Source organism: Aedes albopictus, chromosome 3 (genome assembly GCF_035046485.1).
Source record: "Aedes albopictus strain Foshan chromosome 3, AalbF5, whole genome shotgun sequence".
NCBI classification, from domain to species: Eukaryota; Metazoa; Arthropoda; class Insecta; order Diptera; family Culicidae; genus Aedes; species Aedes albopictus.
In genome coordinates this window covers 186,792,096-186,810,264 of record NC_085138.1, presented here as the reverse complement: position 1 = coordinate 186,810,264, position 18,169 = coordinate 186,792,096, and the positions used below count along the sequence as shown (strand labels likewise).

The window sequence follows — 18,169 nt, the reverse complement described above, 5'->3', positions numbered from 1 at the left end:
TTGTTCAACCTATGATTGTCCCATATTTTTGTTAACTTTTATGCTGAGATATTATGAAAACTATCAAAGATTGTATTTTTTAGGTCATTACCGAAAAACAATACAGCATTACAGCAGCTCGCTCATAGTGATATGATTTTGACTTTAATCTATCCATATATTTCTCTATATATGTAAAAATGCAGTTGCATACGTGGGACCGCGCATAATTTGCGAACGGATGGTCCGACTTGAGTCGTTTGAGTTTTGTTCTGTTAGTTTTCACCCAAGGAAGGTTTATGAGACAACAAAATTGGATAAATGGAGAGTTTTTTGAAAATCGGGTTTTCGTGCATTTTGAACGGGGACTTGGACTTTACTAGGGACTTGAAACGTCAAAAAACGCAGTAGGCAAGACAAAGTTTGCTGGGTACAGCTAGTGTGCTATAAAATATTTTATATTCAAGCACTGTTTGCAGTTCAGAAGGAATTTCTCAGCCTATCTTGATGCATGGGAAATTCCTTGCCTGAATCGCTCAAGAAACCGGTTTTTCTTCGATCGCAGTACGCAGTACTGAAGAAATGACAGTTCAAATGGCAGTCACCGAAGAAAGTTTCTGCGAGGAATCACTCAAGAAGTTTCTTGAGCGATTCCTTTCGAACTCGAAACTGCGCTTCAAGAAGAAATTACTTGTTAAGTTTCTTGACTTGAGAGTATCTATAGATATGTATTTCAAAACTTTGAAGTAGTTTAAAAAATTGATATAATTTTCTAGAAATCCATACAGAATTTCAACGAAAATTCTGATAGAAACTCCATCACTGTTACGATCAACGCTTCATTCTGATACTCCAGAATTTTGTTTAGTATTTTTTACTAGACAGTTCGAAAACCTGACGATTTTCAAGAAATTTTCAAAAATGGTGTACTATGCTATGATTTTATCCTTTGAGTAGCCATCGCCAACTTAAAACAAATGACTTATTAAAAATAATAAAGAACTGTCGTGAAGGAGAATCACATATATAATTCGACATAATTCATTTCGTTGATGAATATTTTTTCCTTAAATCAATTTTGTCCACGTGGACATTTGGCAGACCCCCACCCCCCTCTCCGTGGACAAGCGTGGACTTTCCTCAGACCCCCTCCCCCTCTAAGTTGTCCACGTGGTATATGGACGACCCCTTCGTGGATTCCTTCTGGAATTTCTTGTAGACTTACTGCATTGCACACCATTTAGCGACAAAACAAACTTCAAACAGTTAAGCAGCAATTCAAATTAAAAGTGGTTGCATTTGCTCATTACTATCCTGATACAAAAATAAGGCTTTGTAGACACTGAACAATATATCTATAGTTATGATATGCATGAAAATGAATTGGCCAGATCATGCTGTATTTGCAAAAAAAAAAATATTCACATAAAGATTATTCAACCCGAAAATTCAAGTTGCAGATATAACTTCTGCAGTCCCACAGAATGTTCTCCTGTTGCAACAAATTGCTAAACTGATCACTTGTTTGTAGATCGTAAAATTTAAGCCCTTGTATATTATTACAGCCCAATTATTCATTCGCAGATTCGATCTTCGGTGCAATGCAGCGCCCAATTGCTCTCAACTCCCATAAATCGATCGGTGCCTTTTTATGAATCGATTGCACGAAGTTGTCAAAAAAGGGAAAAACAACGGAATCGTAAATGACGGCATTTGCACTCCTTTGGCCCGAAATTTACCGCTTGTTTCGTTTGGCAGAGTATCAATGTCCTCTTAATGGCTACATCAGGAAACGCGAAACGCACGCCGAAATATGTCTTGGTTGGTGGATGATGGCTCTGACTGTGAGCCCGGGCCCGAGCCCAAGCGAGGTCACTATCCGCTTTACGCATTTCCTTACAGGCCGCTGCCGCGGCGCGTATGTAACTACACACGGCAAGCAGAAGATCTCCAAAAACGAAAAACTCAACACGAGCAATAAAAGTCAGCAAAAGCACGGAGGAAATCGAAAAAGTGCGGTGAGAAACAAATGTCGGTCATAATTATCTGGAACAGAAACACAAAAATTATATCATAAATACCGATGCCTCTCGGGATCAATTTAGTCCGAATCTTGCGGCTCCCCTTTGCTTTGGTTCCCGCGATTATTCACTGCTGCAACTTGAGAGAGGCCGCCACCACCGCGCCACCGTGGCAGCAACCGCGCATTGATGGGTGCAAGATATGCTGCTAGTAACAAAGCATACCTGCCTACGGCAGCACATGCGCGCAAAAGATGGATTGGATTGATGCTTGCAATTAGGGCCTCAACGCATCCAATTCGTGGGCTCTAATCACCTGTTTCCACGTGCAACGGGGGTGATCCAGCTCCATTCGTATTCCCAATAGACACCACGTACCGACCGACCTTCCAACAACGGTGTACATTTACGAACATATCTGGATTTCCGCACTTAATCGTCTTCGTGCTTATACGCAATACTCTTGGGGCTGGCGGTGGCGGTCAGCTCAATCTCATCCATGGATGGTCGTCACGTCCATCCCAAAGTATCCCGCGGGAAAAATCGACTGCTAAGTTGTACATTTTAGCCGTCCGTTGACCAGTGGTGTGCATTGGAAGAGCTCAACGCTGACTACTTTATGCTCAAGCAGCAATCGTAAAGTTGGCAAGTTTGTTGTTCACAATTCTACTTTACCTTACGATAACTTCGAGTTCGTTTTCAAGAAGGTACCGTCCTCATTTCCGGATATTTTAATTTGCATCACGAAAACCTTGCAAGATGCTTTCTTCCTACTGGAACAAACGGGTTGGTTGTTGTACTGTTCCATGTTCTGCCGGGTTCCATGCTGCAGCATACCCGCTCTAGCTGCGTTCTTCTCTACTAAAACTTAAGACCTTAAAACCAAACCAATCATTCCCACCAACTAAATTTCACGTTCCCGGACGGCAAAGATGGGTTCCGACAACTTGGGCTATGAGTACGTCATGGGACTCCATGGTCTCGTAGAAATGAACGAGAACGGAGAGCTGTAGCAGAGTTTTGTGGCAACAATAACATGGTAATTGAGAGATCGCTTTTTTCTCATTGGCCAATACAGAAAGTGTCCTGGGTTTCGGCTGCGCATTACTAGGATCCATAGACAAGAGGAGAAAATCGAGCGCCGGTTCAACACATGCGAACTGGAAGATGCTGCGGTGAAAAGCTCCTTCGTCGAGGAGCTGAAGAACCATGTAGCGGATATTCCGGAAGGCAGAAGCGTAGCATGGAGGGCTATCAAGAACGCCTTCATCGCCACCAACGAGAAAAATTTGGGTGAGCTACGCACCCGAGGAAAGTAATACAGCACCGATGACACCTGAAGTAAGATAAGGGAGCGAAGGAACGCCAAAGCCACGATAGAGCGAACGAAAACACGAGGAGCCAAAGCTGTAGCCCGTCAGCGCTTTTCGGCTCTCGAGAAGGAAGTGAAACGCTCATGTAGATGGGACAAAAGAGCATGGGCGGACACCCTAGCCGGCGAAGGCGTGAAAGCCGTAAATACCGGCGACGTTCGTTTCCTCTATGATGTTTCACGTTTCCTTAGTGGACTATAATGAATACTACGATACCCGTGAAAGACACGTCTGGACATGGGCAGCTATTGACCGACGCAGCTGACCAGTTGGAACGCTGGTTCTAACACATTGGAAACCTTTTTCAAGCGCCGGCCACGCCATCAACATCTCAGCATGATCCGCCAAGAGTTCGACGCACCCGTGTTCTCATCGAAGCTCCATCATTGTACGAGATAGAAACAACCATCCGTAGCAAGAAGTTGAACAGAGCCCTGGGGTTGATTGCATATCTACCGAGATGCTCAAAGCAGACCCCGTAGTATCTGCACAACTGTTGCATCAATTATTCTGCAACATATGGGAAACCGTGACTTTTCCGGTCGACTTGATGCAAGGCGTCTTAGTTGAGGTACCCAAAAAGGGTGAGCTGACTGTATGCGATTGGGAGCACCCGCATACTCGCCGATTTACTGAAGGACCGCGGGTTCGGCATCGTAGCGCTGCAGGAAGAGTGTTGGACAGGATGCATGGTGCGAACGTTTAGAGGTAATCATGCCATCTACCAGAGCTGCGGCAACACACGCGAGCTGCGAACAGCTTTCATCGTGATGGATGATATGCAGAGGCGCGTGATCGGTTGGTGGCCGATCGACGAAAGAATGTGCAGGTTGAGGATCAAAGGCCGATTCTTCAACTTCAGCATAATAAACGTGCACAGCCCACACTTCGGAAGTACTGATGATGACAAGGACGCATTTTACGCGCAGCTCGAACGCGAGTACGATCGCTGCCCAAGCCACGACGTCAAGATCATCATAGGTGATTTGAACGCTCAGGTAGGCCAGGAGGAGGAATTCAGACCGACGATTGGTAAGTTCAGCGCCCACCAGCAGACGAACGAAAACGGCCTACGACTCATTGATTTCGCCGCCTCCAAAATTATGGCCATACGTAACAGCCTCCCTTATTGTTACACCTGAAGATCACCACAGCAGACGGAATCTCAAATCGACCACGTTCTGATTGACGGACGGCACTTCTCCGACATTATCGGCGTCAGGATCTATCGTGGCGCCAACATCGACTCCGACCACTATCTGGTGATGGTCAAACTGCGCCCAAAGCTCTCCGCCGTCAACAATGTACGGTACCGGCGACCGCCACGGTACAACCTAGAGCGACTGAAGCAACCGGATGTCGCCTCAGCATACGCGCAGAATCTCGAGGCCGCGTTGCCAGACGAGGGCGAGCTCGATGAGGCCCCTCTAGAGGACTGCTGGAGTACAGTGAAAGCAGCCATCAACGACGCAGCCGAGAGCACCATCGGGTAGTGGAACGGAATCGACGGAACGAATGATTCGACGAAGAGTGCAGAATGATTTTGGAGGAGAAGAATGCAGCGAGGGCGGTAATGCTGCAGCAATGGACTCGACAGAACGTGGAACGTTATAAACAGAAGCGGAACCCGCCTCTTTCGGGAGAAAAAGCGCCGCCTGGAAGAAGCAGAGTGTGAAGAAATGGAACTGCTGTGCCGTTCCCAAGAAACACGGAAGTTCTATCAGAAGCTCAACGCATCCCGCAACGGCTTCGTGCCGCGAGCCGAAATATGCAGGGATAAAGACGGAGGCCTCTTGACGGACGGACGTGAGGTGATCGAAAGGTGGAAGCAGAACTTCGATCAGCACCTGAACGGCGTGGAGGACGTAGGCACGGGAGCCCACGGCAATGGAGGAAATGACGACGTCAGTGCAGCGGAGGACGGAAATGAACCAACTCCCACGCTGAAGGAAGTTAAGGATGCCATTCACCAGCTCAAAACCAACAAAGCAGCTGGTAAGTATGGTATCGCAGCTGAACTCATCAAGATGGGCCCAGAAAGTTGGCCACCTGTCTGCATCGGCTGATAGTCAGGATCTGGGAAACCGAACAGCTACCGGAGGAGTGGAAGGAAGGGGTAATCTGCCCATTCACAAGAAAGGCGACCATTTGGAATATGAGAACTTCAGGGCGATCACTATTTTGAATGCTGCCTACAGAGTGCTATCTCAGATCATCTTCCGTCGTCTGTCACCTAAAACAAACGAGTTCGTGGGAAGTTATCAAGCCGGCTTCATCAACGGCCGGTCGACAACGGACCAGATCTTTACCGTACGGCAAATCCTCCAGAAATGACGTGAATACCAGGTCCCAACGCATCACCTGTTCATCGACTTCAAAGCGGCATACGACAGTATTGACCGCGCAGAGCTATGGAGAATCATGGACGAAAACGGCTTTCCTGGGAAGCTGACTAGACTGATTAAAGCAACGATGGACGGTGTGCAAAACTGCGTAAGGGTTTCGGGTGAACTATCTAGTTCATTCGAATCTCGCCGGGGACTGCGACAAGGTGATGGACTCTCATGCCTACTCTTCAACATCGCTCTGGAAGGTGTGATGCGACGAGCCGGGCTCAACAGCCGGGGAACGATTTTCACAAAATCCGGTCAATTTGTGTGCTTTGCGGACGACATGGAATTATTGCCAGAACATTTGGAACGGTGGCAGAGCTGTACACCCGCCTGAAACGCGAAGCAGCAAAGGTCGAACTGGTGGTGAATGCCTCAAAAACAAAGTACATGCTGGTAGGCAGAACAGAAAACGACCGGATCCGTCTGGGTAGTAATGTTACGATAGACGGGGATACTTTCGAGGTGGTGGAGGAATTCGTCTACCTCGGATCCTTATTGACGGCTGACAACAACGTGAGCCGTGAAATTCGGAGGCGCATCATCAGCGGAAGTCGGGCCTACTACGGGCTCCAGAAGAAACTGCGGTCGAAAAAGATTCACCCACGCACCAAATGCGTCATGTACAAAACGCTAATAAGGCCGGAAATCCTCTACGGGCACGAGACATGGACCATGCTCGAGGAGGACCTGCAAGCACTCGGAGTTTTCGAGCGACGCGTGCTAAGGACGATCTTCGGCGGTGTGCAGGAGAACGGTGTGTGGCGGAGAATAATGAACCACGAGCTCGCTGCACTTTACGGCGAACCCAGCATCCAGAAGGTGGCCAAAGCCGGAAGGATACGGTGGGCAGGGCATGTTGCAAGAATGCCAGACAACAACCCTGCAAAGCTGATGTTTGCAACTGATCCGGTTGGCACAAGAAGGCGTGGAGCGCAGAGAGCACGATGGGCGGACCAGGTGGAGCGTGACTTGGCGAGCATCGGGCGCGACCGAAGCTGGAGAGCTGCAGGCAACCGTGTATCATGGAGAAATATTGTTGATTCAGTTTTATCTTGAATTTGATGTAATACTAAATAAATGAAATGACTGTATGCAATATTTGGCGGGGCATCATGTTGCTGTGCATCGACCCCAAAGTCCTATGCAAAGTAATCCTTGACCGGATACAGGAGAAGATTGATGCAGCTCTCCGGCGGCAGCAAGCAGGATTCCATGTCGGACGATCCTGTGGACCATATTATCACGCTCCGTATAATCTTGGAGCAAATCAATGAATTCCAAGAGTCTCTCTACCTGGTGTTCATTAATCAATCATGAAAGCATGTGGGAGCCCTCAGACGCAAGGGTGTCCCTGAGAAAATCATCGGCCTCTTTGAAGCACAGTACGAGGCATTTTCCTGTAGAGTATTGCACAACGGTGTCTTGTCCGATCTCATCCGGGTCATCGCGGGAGTATGGCAAGAATGTATACTATCGCCGCTACTGTTCCTCATCGCATCGACGAGATCCTGGTAGGTGTGATTGATCATGAACCAAATTGTGGGTTGCTGTGGCAGCTCATTACCATGGAGTATCTAAATTACAGGGGATAGACAAAATGATCGGGACAGGCAAAATTTTCACTTTTTAAAAAATGTTCAATTAGCTGTAACTTTTCGAAAAGTGCATAAAATATTCTCAAATTTTTACTGTAAGTTCTTCAACTAGTTTTGTATCAGTGGACAAAATTTGGAAAAGATAGGACAATTCTTCACGAAGTTATAAAGATTTTTGAAAAAGGTAAAATTATTCGATAACCAACTTTGAGCTGTTATATCTCCGGATTCAATGAACCGAATGTAATGAAATTTTGACCATTAATGACTTATATAATGAGCTATGAAAACCCATTGACTTAACTTAATATTCTTAACACGGAAGAAAATTATAACGATTAGATTATTTTTCTAATAAAACACCAAATTATCAAAAACATCAGCATCGTTTCAAAATTCAAGATGCAAATTATAGATCATTTAGTTTCCCTCTAATTGACTTGTATATAAATGCGTTTTGAAGGAAAGTAACTACATAGCCGCCAATAAATTGAAAAAGTAATGGGATGCATATTAAAAATAGACAAATTTACTAAAAAATCGTGAAAAAAATAAAACCGCTATAACTTTTTCGCTTGTTTTAAATTCCAAGTTAAGTCAAATGTTTTCCAGAGTTCATTATATAAGTCATTAATGATCAAAATTTCATTGCAATCGGTTCATTGAATCCGGAGATATAACAGCTCAAAGTTGGCTACCGGATAATTTTATCTTTTTCAAAAATCTTTATAACTTCGTGAAGAATTGTCCGATCTCTTCCAAATTTTGTCCACTGATGCACAACTAGTTGAAGAACTTACAGTAAAAATTTGAGAATATTCGATGCACTTTTCAAAAAGTTACAGCTAGTTGAACATTTTTTGGAAATTGAAAATTTTGCCTGTCCCGATCATTTTGTCTATCCCCTGTACTTCAAATTGGTTGATGGCTTTGCTCTCCTATCTCAACGACGTTCTGAAATGCAGAGTAAGCTCGAAGATCTTGCCAATCGCTCCTCGGCGGCAGGTCTTACCATCTTACAAGACCAAATTGTTGAATGTAAACACGGTCAACCCTTCCAGCTTCACGTTAGCTGGGCAAGCTGTAGACAATGTTAAAAGCTTTCAATATCTTGGTACTAAAATGGCGGCCGATGGTAGCACCAAGATCGACAAAGCGAGGACTGCCTTTGCAAGTTTGAAGAAATGAATGGAAAAACAATCAGATTAGTCGACGCACCAAAATGCGAATTTTCAACTCGAACGTGAAATCTGTGCTGCTGAACGCCAGTGAAACTTGGTGTGTATCATTGGAGATCACTCAACGGCTGCATGTCTTCATCAATAGCTGCTTTTCATCCAAGTGTGATTCATTTTCTATCCCTTTTTGATTGGGGTTTTATCATTTCGATCAACTTTGCTCTTTTGGGTCACTTGATGTTTATGGATCACGTTTCCGATATCCTGGAAAATGACCCTACATAAATAAAACATTTCGCGTCACATCAAATATTTCAATTTGTCAAATTTGACTCCCAAAGGCATTCCAATTGAAATGTTTCCGTCGAAAATCGAGAACTTCCCCAGCAGTCCTTGACTCCCTACAACCTTGTCCGATCCCACAGGACCAGTAGTAGCAAGAAAGTGGCAACGCAATGTGGGTAGCTCACGCGCAATTACGCTCGAATAAGCTGCATTTACGTAACATCAAAATACTTGGCGATCATTCAACTTCCCTCTCCCTGATTCCCGTCGCTCCTTGGTGGCTATCCCCGGATTCGACTCGTCGAGACGTTGATAACTCCAAACGAGAACGGTGACGCTGGTGAACCACAGCAGTCAGTAGTGAGTGAGTGACGACTGTGTCCAGCTCGCACATTTAAGATCATCATCGCCGCGCCGGCTCCACACTATGTACTGTTGTGTAGTGTGGTTTGACGGCTACTGGCGGCGTGGCGGCCGCGAAGATAGCCCCCGCCATGCCGCCGTAAACGATGGACCAGGAAAAGAGAGCGCGCAGGTGCGCAGCGCACTGATTGCAGTCATTTGCCGGGGGATCGCGGTGCGGTGTGGTTTTCCTGCATGATGCCGGTAGAACCGTTGCTTTGGACTTGTTTCGCGCTGGTGTTTTTTCTTTCTGGATTTGTTTTTGCTAAACCGCATCAGCACATGTTATGCTGGCATTGCGCTCTGGTTTTGAAGAGATGCTTTCTTTGGGATGATGTTTTCCGTCTTGTTTGCATTCGGTCCAATTTGTGACGATTTGCGATGATGTATCTGCAGATGATCAGTTTCTTGGTTTCGATGATTGCTGACAAATTATGGAGTCCATGACGGATCAATTAGAATCGTGTCTTTGATTGAATATTGTGGCTGTTTGAACAGGTATTTGAGATGATGCACTGTATCTCTAAACTGTCTTGGCAATTTTGCATAACTGCTATTTGTATGATTGATTTCATGACTTGCATAAGATTACCTCAGCTTTGGATGAACGACTGGATAATTGAAGTTTTATACATGTAATCAATTGTTGATAGTCAATTTCCCAATCAACTGAAAAATCTGTGATCGAGAAGTATGCATGTATTCATGGCCATTCGAGGCATCTTCTTCCAACACATCGTCCAATATCGCTACACCTGGAGGTCACCACAGCAGGTCACTACACCAGGAGGTGCACAGCTGACGGAATCGCACATCGACAACGTTCTGATTGCTGAACTGCACTCCTCCAACATTATCAACGACAATAGGCCTATCGTGACACAACATCGGCACTGACAATTGCTTGTGAATGGTCATACTGCATTAAAGGCTTCCCATCATCAACAATATACGGTACCAATGACCGTTTCGGTACGATGCAGACTAAGCCGGATGTCGCCATTTGATAAGCGCAGAATCTCGAGCAGGTTTTCTAGACTAAGGTGCCCTCAATGTGGCCCGTCTAGAGATCTAGAGGGGTGTTTCAAAGGAGTCTCTGGGAGGTCCTATGGGACATCAGGGGTACTTCAAGGGATCACAGGGAGTTCCAGAGAGTCTCAGAGGTGTTTCAGGGGGTTTCGGTCGCCATTCAAGGGATTTCAGGGAGTACCAAGAAATATCGAAGGCATTTCAAGCACGCTTCAGGGGGTTTCAGAGGGTACCGGCAAATATCGAGTGGATTGAAGGGGCTCAGGGAAGTCTAAGAAGGCTTTAGAGGGGAACGCGAAGGTTTCAGGGGGTACATCTATGTCGTAGAGGCATCCCGAGCAAAGGCGGACAACAAAATGATAACATGTTCTGTTACCTGGTTATCATTCGTTTGATAATTGAGTTTGTTATTGAATCAAGAGCCAACCTAACAAAAATGATAACCCAAATTTACTCCACGAATACCAAAATGATTAGAAGTTATGTTATCGTTGATTTGAAGTTGATAACTAATTGAGTTATACAGTATTTTATTCAATATTATATTTAGTTATCTACATGAAAAATACAGCTGATTGATAACAGATTTTGTTATCATTTAGTTATCATTCAGAGCTATTTTACCGACCAGAATAGTAAAAATCTACTTTACCGACATAGTTGGAAGTTGAAAAAAGTTTGTTGTAATTATAATTCATGTTTTCAACTATTGCGACCAGTGGGTCTCACAGCCGATACCCGGCTACGCTTGCAGTCGCATTGAAGACGGAAAGCGGGATCTATTTTTAGATTCGAAGCACACCAGACCCTTAGTTTTGGGAAAGCTTTGAAATGTGCGTTTGGAAACTGATAACATATTTTGTTACCATTTAGTATTTTTATGTTATCGTGATAGACCAAAATTATTGAAAACTAAATTTGTTATCATCTGATTATCATCAATTGGAAAAGATAACAAAAATAACAATATGATAACACCGATAACATAGCTTACTACACCAAAACCTCCATTTAGGTAATGGGTCGGGACTGCCTAAATAGAATTTTTACCTAAATGGATTCATTACCTAAATGGATTCAGTTCATAACCTAAATGGAGTACAAGGTTGCAAAGAAGTTTAACTAGGGAGAGTAACTCGAATAGGAGATTTAAAGATGGTCATGCGGAGTTTCAGAGAACTTTCAAGGGAGTTTATGTAGGGGAGGGGCTTCAGGGGCGTTTTCGGGGGTTTTGAAGGGTCTCAGGTGAGAATTGTCATGCAAATGACTAGCTGGGTGCGGAACACAAAAAACCCTGAAAAATTCCGCCAGACTGAAAAATTGTTGAGTGTCGGGTCAATGTCGGGTTAATTTTTATCGTATGTTGGGCCACTGTTGGACCAACATCGAACAACTGTTGGGTCTATGTTGGGTTTGGAGGCCAAAATAAAAGCAGGTGAATGATAGGTTAATGTCGGGTATGACGTCATCAATCATAAGTACTCCAACTGTTCTGAACACAACCAAATTCTATTTAGGTAACGTTACCTAAATGGAGGGACCTAAATAGATTTTACCTAAATGGATCCTACCTAAATGGAGGTTTGAGTGTATCAAAATGATATCACTTAGTTATCCGTCTTTGCTCGGGATTTCAGCAGATCTCTGAGGCGTCTCAGGGAGTCTCAAAGGGTTTCAGGGAGTTCCAAGAGGTCTCAGGGGCGTTCCAGGGGGTGTATAGGGCGTTTCAGAGGATCTCATGGGCGTTTCGAGGAGCCATGGGGGTCAAGGTGAGTACCTGGTATGATGATTATAGCACGTGATTATCACGCTGAGGAGCAGGGATCGAATCCCACTCCCAACAAACTCACATGAGTTCTTCCTTCGGAAGGGAAGTGAATCCCGAGATGAACTAGTCCCGGGTTAATAATCTCGTTAATAAAGATAAAAACCCTAATTAATCCACCTAGCGGTGATGGTGCCTTTCTCGTGCTTTAAAATATCCTTTCAACAAAACTCGAGCGACATGCTGAATACATTGACATAAATACAAAATGAAAACTGCTTGCTAAATCTACTCAATATGGATACATTTTATATTAGCATGGATGTTATATTCAGAAAATATAAGACAACGATCCAAAACTCAAACCAAACAAGTGTCATGAAGCCACAAAATTTTGAAATGTCATTTTAAATTTTCCGGTCATCATTTTATGACTCATCCGGAGTCTACCCCAACAAAACTAACCGCCATCTTGAACATTAAGACACCATCTTGGATGGTCTGGTATTCATTTTTGGACTCTGCACCTAAAATTACATAAAATAGTCGTCGTATTGAATTTTGGCATGTCGTTAATGATTTTCTGGTTACCAGTTTTGGACGAAGATCGGCATTCTTCCCCATTCAAACTATAGTCATATTGCAGACCTTGCGAAACAGCGCACAGCTTGGGTTTTCTGATTACAAATTTTGAATTTTGGACATATTTTCATACAAAATTAAAAGAATTAAAAATCCTATAAAATAGACACTAACTTGAATACTGGGCCATTATCTTGGACTTTGGACCGCTATCTTGGATACTCTGGTGGACTCCGAACATATTTCCCATACCAAATACACTTATTTTACATAGTTTTAGAGCTCAAAATTCCTTAAAACAGCCACCATCTTCTGTTGACGCGATCAAATTCTTATTTTTCCATTCAACGTTGACCCATTCTGCTATAAATTTACACCTTAGGAATCTGAAATGGTACGATTTGATGAGATCGCTTTAGTTTTGTCTATATTTTGTTCTCATATATGGGAACTTAGACCTATTCGTCACTGTTGTTCATACCTAATGTTTATCAGGCCATTAAACAAAGCCACGATTTAATTTTTCACATGAACGTTGGATCTGCTACACAACAGCTAGTCTCTAATGTGATCTAAGGCAATTTTCTTGCTAACCGTTCATTAGATTATCAAAAAATCTGCGATCTGATGTGTCGTATGTATGGGTTTGGTTCATTTTTATATTTGGTAATTTCCGGTGGGATAGCCCGATCTGATTCCATGAGTCTTAGGGGGGAAAGGGGGGTTATGGCCAAAGTCTACGCTCCATACGAATTTCGAAAATTTATGATCAAAAGTCTACGGAGGGGGAGGGGGGGGTCTGAGATTGCCCAAAATGAGTCTACGTAGTTTATGGACAGCGCCTATATCGCATGAATGGGTTTTCTTCACATTTACTTCTAACCACTTTCGAAGCCACAGCTGAACCCGCAACACTACCGGGAATCTAATGTGGTCTGACCCTATTTTTCCATCAGGTTGTCGATAAATCGTGATCAGTCTTGTTAGAGATCACAGTCATTTGAACCTTTTCGTCGATATTCGGCCTCCTTTGTCTCCGACATTCGCAACACAAGCAATCAAACTACTGTTCGAAACAAAAATGTCAAACGAATGCACTTCACCACTATAGCGGCTTCGGGAGACGGTTCGGCTTTTGTTATTCCTGTCTTCTTCCATAATAAGAGCTATGTTGCCCATCTGTGTGTCGTATTCAATGCAACATGCAATAATAAACTAATATTAACATTCATAATCGGAATTGGCTGAAAATCTATGCGTAAAGCTAGAATTAGACACATGTCATCGTGTCAGATGACATTGATTTGACCCTTTCTTATGTTTATTGATCTTCGTTCTACTGCTCGTGTTGTGTGTAGGTAAGAGGTAACGATAGCGCACGAATGTAACAAAGCCGACTGACACCCGACTGCGGCAACGACATGAAGGTAGTAAAAAGTGTCGAATGTTTACAAGACTGGTCGTGATTTGATGTACCGCATCCATGGGTTTGGTTAAATTTTACATTTTACTACCAGGATCTGATTCCGGGTAACTACCGGCTGAACCAAATATGGTCTAACATTATTGTCTTGTTAACTGCTCATCGGTCAACCAAAAACGCTGCAAATTGAAGGTGTCACATGCAGGGTTTGACAATTTCGACGGGACTCTCGGAACCAATTCCGGAACACTACCAGTTGTCTTTAGTGTGACGTAAGGCTATTTTCTAGTTAACTGTTCATCAGGTTATCGCAAAAGCCACGATTTGATGTGTCACATGCCTGGATTTGGTTTACTTTTACATTTGGCCTCTTCGGGCACCCAAAACCGATTCCGAAACACTTGCTGGGCGTTCATTAGGTAATCTAAAAAGCCACTATTTGATGTGATGCATATACGGGTTTGTTTCTCTTTCAGATTTAACCACTTCGGCGGGAACCCCGGAACGGAGAACACTACTGGTTCAGATATGGTCTGAGATGGTTTTCCTGCTCATTGTCCATCAGGTCATCGAAAATGCCGTGGTTTGATGTGTCGCACGCATGGGTTTGGTTCAATTGTATTTTTGACCACTTCCAGTGGAACTCCTAGAACCGGTTCCGGAACACTACCGGTTCAAATATGGCCTGAGATGATTTTCCTGCTCATTGTCCATCAGGTCATCTAAAATGCCGTGGTTTGATGTGTCGCTAGCATGGGTTTGGTACAATTGTATATTTGGCCACTTCCAGCGGGACGCCTAGAACCGGTTCGGGAACACTACCGGTTCAGATATGGTCTGAGACTATTTTCCTGCTTACCGCTCATCAGGTTATCGAAAATGCCGTGGTTTGATGTGTCGCATGCATGGGTTTGGTTCACTTTGATATTTGCCACTTCCGGCGGGACACCCGGAACCGGTTCCGGAACACTACCGGTTCAGATATGGTCTAAGACTATTTTTCTGCTTACCGCTCATCAGGTTATCGAAAATGCCGTGGTTTGATGTGTCGCATGCATAGGTTTGATGCATTTTCATTCTGGTCCCTTCCTGGGGTACCGTTCCGGAACACCAAAATGGCCATATTTCCGGAACGGCTGAACCGATCCGAACCATTTTCAATAGGAAACAATGGGACCAGATTCCGCGTCGAATGAACCGTCGGTCATCGAAATCGGATGAGGTTTACTGTCAAAAAGTGATGTGAGTTTTTTTGTACACACACATACAGACACACACACACACGCACACACATACACACACACATACACACACACAGACATCACCTCAATTCGTCGAGCTGAGTTGATTGGTATATGTGATTTGACCCTCCGGGCCTTCTATCAAAAAGTCATTTTTGGAGTGAACATATAGCCTTTCCAGTACACTTAGTGTACGAGAAAGGCAAAAAGGAGTACCCGGAAGTCTCAGGGACATTTCATGGGGTTTCATGGGGTTTCAGGAGGTAACATGTGGTCTCTGTGGCAATTCAGGAGCTTTCATGGGCTATTCAGGGAGTCCTAGAAGGTGTCAGGAGGGGGGTCCTTGGGCTTTTCAGAGGGGATGGGTTACTGAAAAGTCCCAGGTCCGTTTCAGGAGATGTAAGGAGGTTTCTGAGGAATACAGGGGCGTTTAAGGGGGTTTCAGCGGAGTTCCAAGGAGTCTCAAGGGCGGTTTAGAGGGAATCTGGCGCTTTTCAAGGAGTTCCAGAGGTCTAAGGTTGTGCCAGAAGGGTACCTGGAGGCCTCAGGAGTGGTTCAGGGGTACCAGGAGGTCTCTGAGGTGCTTCAAGGGGTCTCAGAAGCTATTCAGGGGGCCCAAGGGTATCCCGAGAGTTCCAGGGGGGTTTTCTGGGGGACCCAAAGGGCTCCAGGAAGTCTCAGATCTCAGGGGTTTTCTAGGGTATCTCAGGATAACAAAGGTCTCTGAGAATTTCAGGGGGTGTTACCGAATTCGGTAACAATGGAAAAAATCGATCCACTTGCCAGAGGCAATCATTGATTCCCACTAACCACCTAAATAGAACCAGATCGTACTGTTTGGACCGTGGAAGGACCACATCTTCGACCTGGATCTATAATATTTTACACTGACGGATCGAAACAAAATGACCAAACAGGAGCAGGAGTAACAGGTCCTGGTGTAAATCTCTCAGTTTCAATGGGAAGATGGCCAACCGTCTTCCAAGCTGAAATAAAGCAATTTTGGAATGTGTTTCTATTTGTTTAAAAAGAAAGTATAAACATACTAACATTTGTATATTCTCCGATAGTCAAGCAGCTTTATCTGCTTTGAAATCGTTTACATGTACATCAAAGATAGTATGGGAATGTGTTCTCTTACTTCAACAATTATGTATCAATAATACAGTCAATATTTACTGGGTACCAGGGCATTGTGGTATCGATGGTAATGAAAAGGCTGATGAATTAGCCAGGATCGGATCAAACCAACCATTTCTAGGGCCAGAGCCATTTTGCGGAGTCTCAAAATGTTCTGTCAATATGGAACTCAGAAACTGGGAACAAAAGATGGTGATTACGAACTGGGGGAATGCTGTTGCATGTCGGCAATCCAAAAAATTCATAATGCCTAATATATCGAATACACAAAAGCTTTTACTCTTGTCAAAAAATGAACTGTGTTCGTACACAGGGCTAATTACAGGACATTGCCCTGTTAGATATCATCTGAAATTAATGGGCAAAGCTGAAAACGATATTTGTCGCTTTTGTAAGGAGGATAGTGAAACCTCTGAGCATTTATTATGCAGTTGTCCTGCTCTTTCCAACAGAAGAGCGATTTTCTTTGATAAGGGACTTTTACAGCCCTTTGAAGTATGGTTTTTAAATCCAAGTAAGGTAGTGCGTTTCATACGGCACATTATACCTAGCTGGGATGATACCTAGGTCTTGCGTTGATGATTTCTGACATATAGAAATTAATCACCTTGACAAGGTACAATTAGTAAAATGGGTTGTGTATCACAAAAGATCAAATATGGTCGCAGTGATAATATACCCGACAAAAAAAACCACCTAAATCAGAACACTGTGAGATTTCGCATGGAGTACTAGTTTTTTTCTGTAAACACTAACGCCAAAACCCAATCCACTCCTTTCGGGCGAAATCTACGGTCGTAACACCACGTCCGGGGCGAAAAGAGGAAGAAAGAGGAGAAACGAGAGATGCTGAAAAAAATACAGGGCTTCGTGGCCGTGGAGTTAGCGGTGTCAGTCGTCTAGGCGTTTCGTAAGCCTCGAAGTGCAGGTTCGATTCCCGCTCCAGTCGGGGAAAAGTTTTCGTCAAACGGAAAATTTTCCATTAAACCACTGGGTGTTATGTGTGTTGTCCGTTGTCTCGTGTTAGCAATGTTCAGTCTGTGCAGCCTCTGGCTGCAGACAGTGTAGTATCTTTTTTTTAGAAGATTCGAGATCAGTCGAGTCGAGTCATCCTAACGCACCAGACCACAAAAGAGAAACGATCGTAACAACCGCGAAGACTTGGACGTCCATACGTGTAAATCGAGAAGAACCCCACGAGTGCCCGCGAAGATGTGTCGATCCGATGGCCCAACTTCGGGAATCGGTGTCTGGTTGGTGCGCGGTGTACATACTGTGCAAAGTGAGTGCGATCATGTCTACACGGTGCTGCGACGCTGTCTAGTGGGTCCTATCCCGTGGGTCGTTGGCCGCCGCAGGAAGTCCCTACAGCTACCTGCCGTCTGGTACCACACCCGAAACGAATAAAATACACCATCCGCAGCAGACCTCTTGCAGGCGCTTGAAGGCCCGGAGAAACAAACCCAGGGCGAGCTAGTTTGGGGCGTTCGGACATCCACTGCAAAGGTGTGTGAACTTCATCAGCAGTTACAGGGGTCTCAGGGGGTTTCAGGGAAGTTTCACGGTGTCTCAGGATTTCAAGGGCGGGGTGCCAAAGGATTTAAAGGGCATCAGGAAGTTTCAGGGGGATTCCAGGGATCTTAGGGGCGCTTCAGGCGGTTCCAGGAGTTCCAAGGGGGTTCCTGGGGGTCTCAGTAAGGCTCCTGGGGATTCAGATGTACTTCGGTGGGTCTCAAGGACGTTGCAGGGGATCTCAGAGACAT

The 18,169-nt window shown here is 44.5% G+C and overlaps 1 protein-coding gene across 5 annotated transcripts in view; it reads right to left on the bottom strand.

The window, feature by feature from the left end:
• The window catches only part of LOC109429174 (serine proteinase stubble), a 555,654-nt gene that overhangs the window by 377,117 nt on the left and 160,368 nt on the right, over positions 1-18,169 (bottom strand). The gene's annotated exons all lie outside the window — the stretch shown is intronic.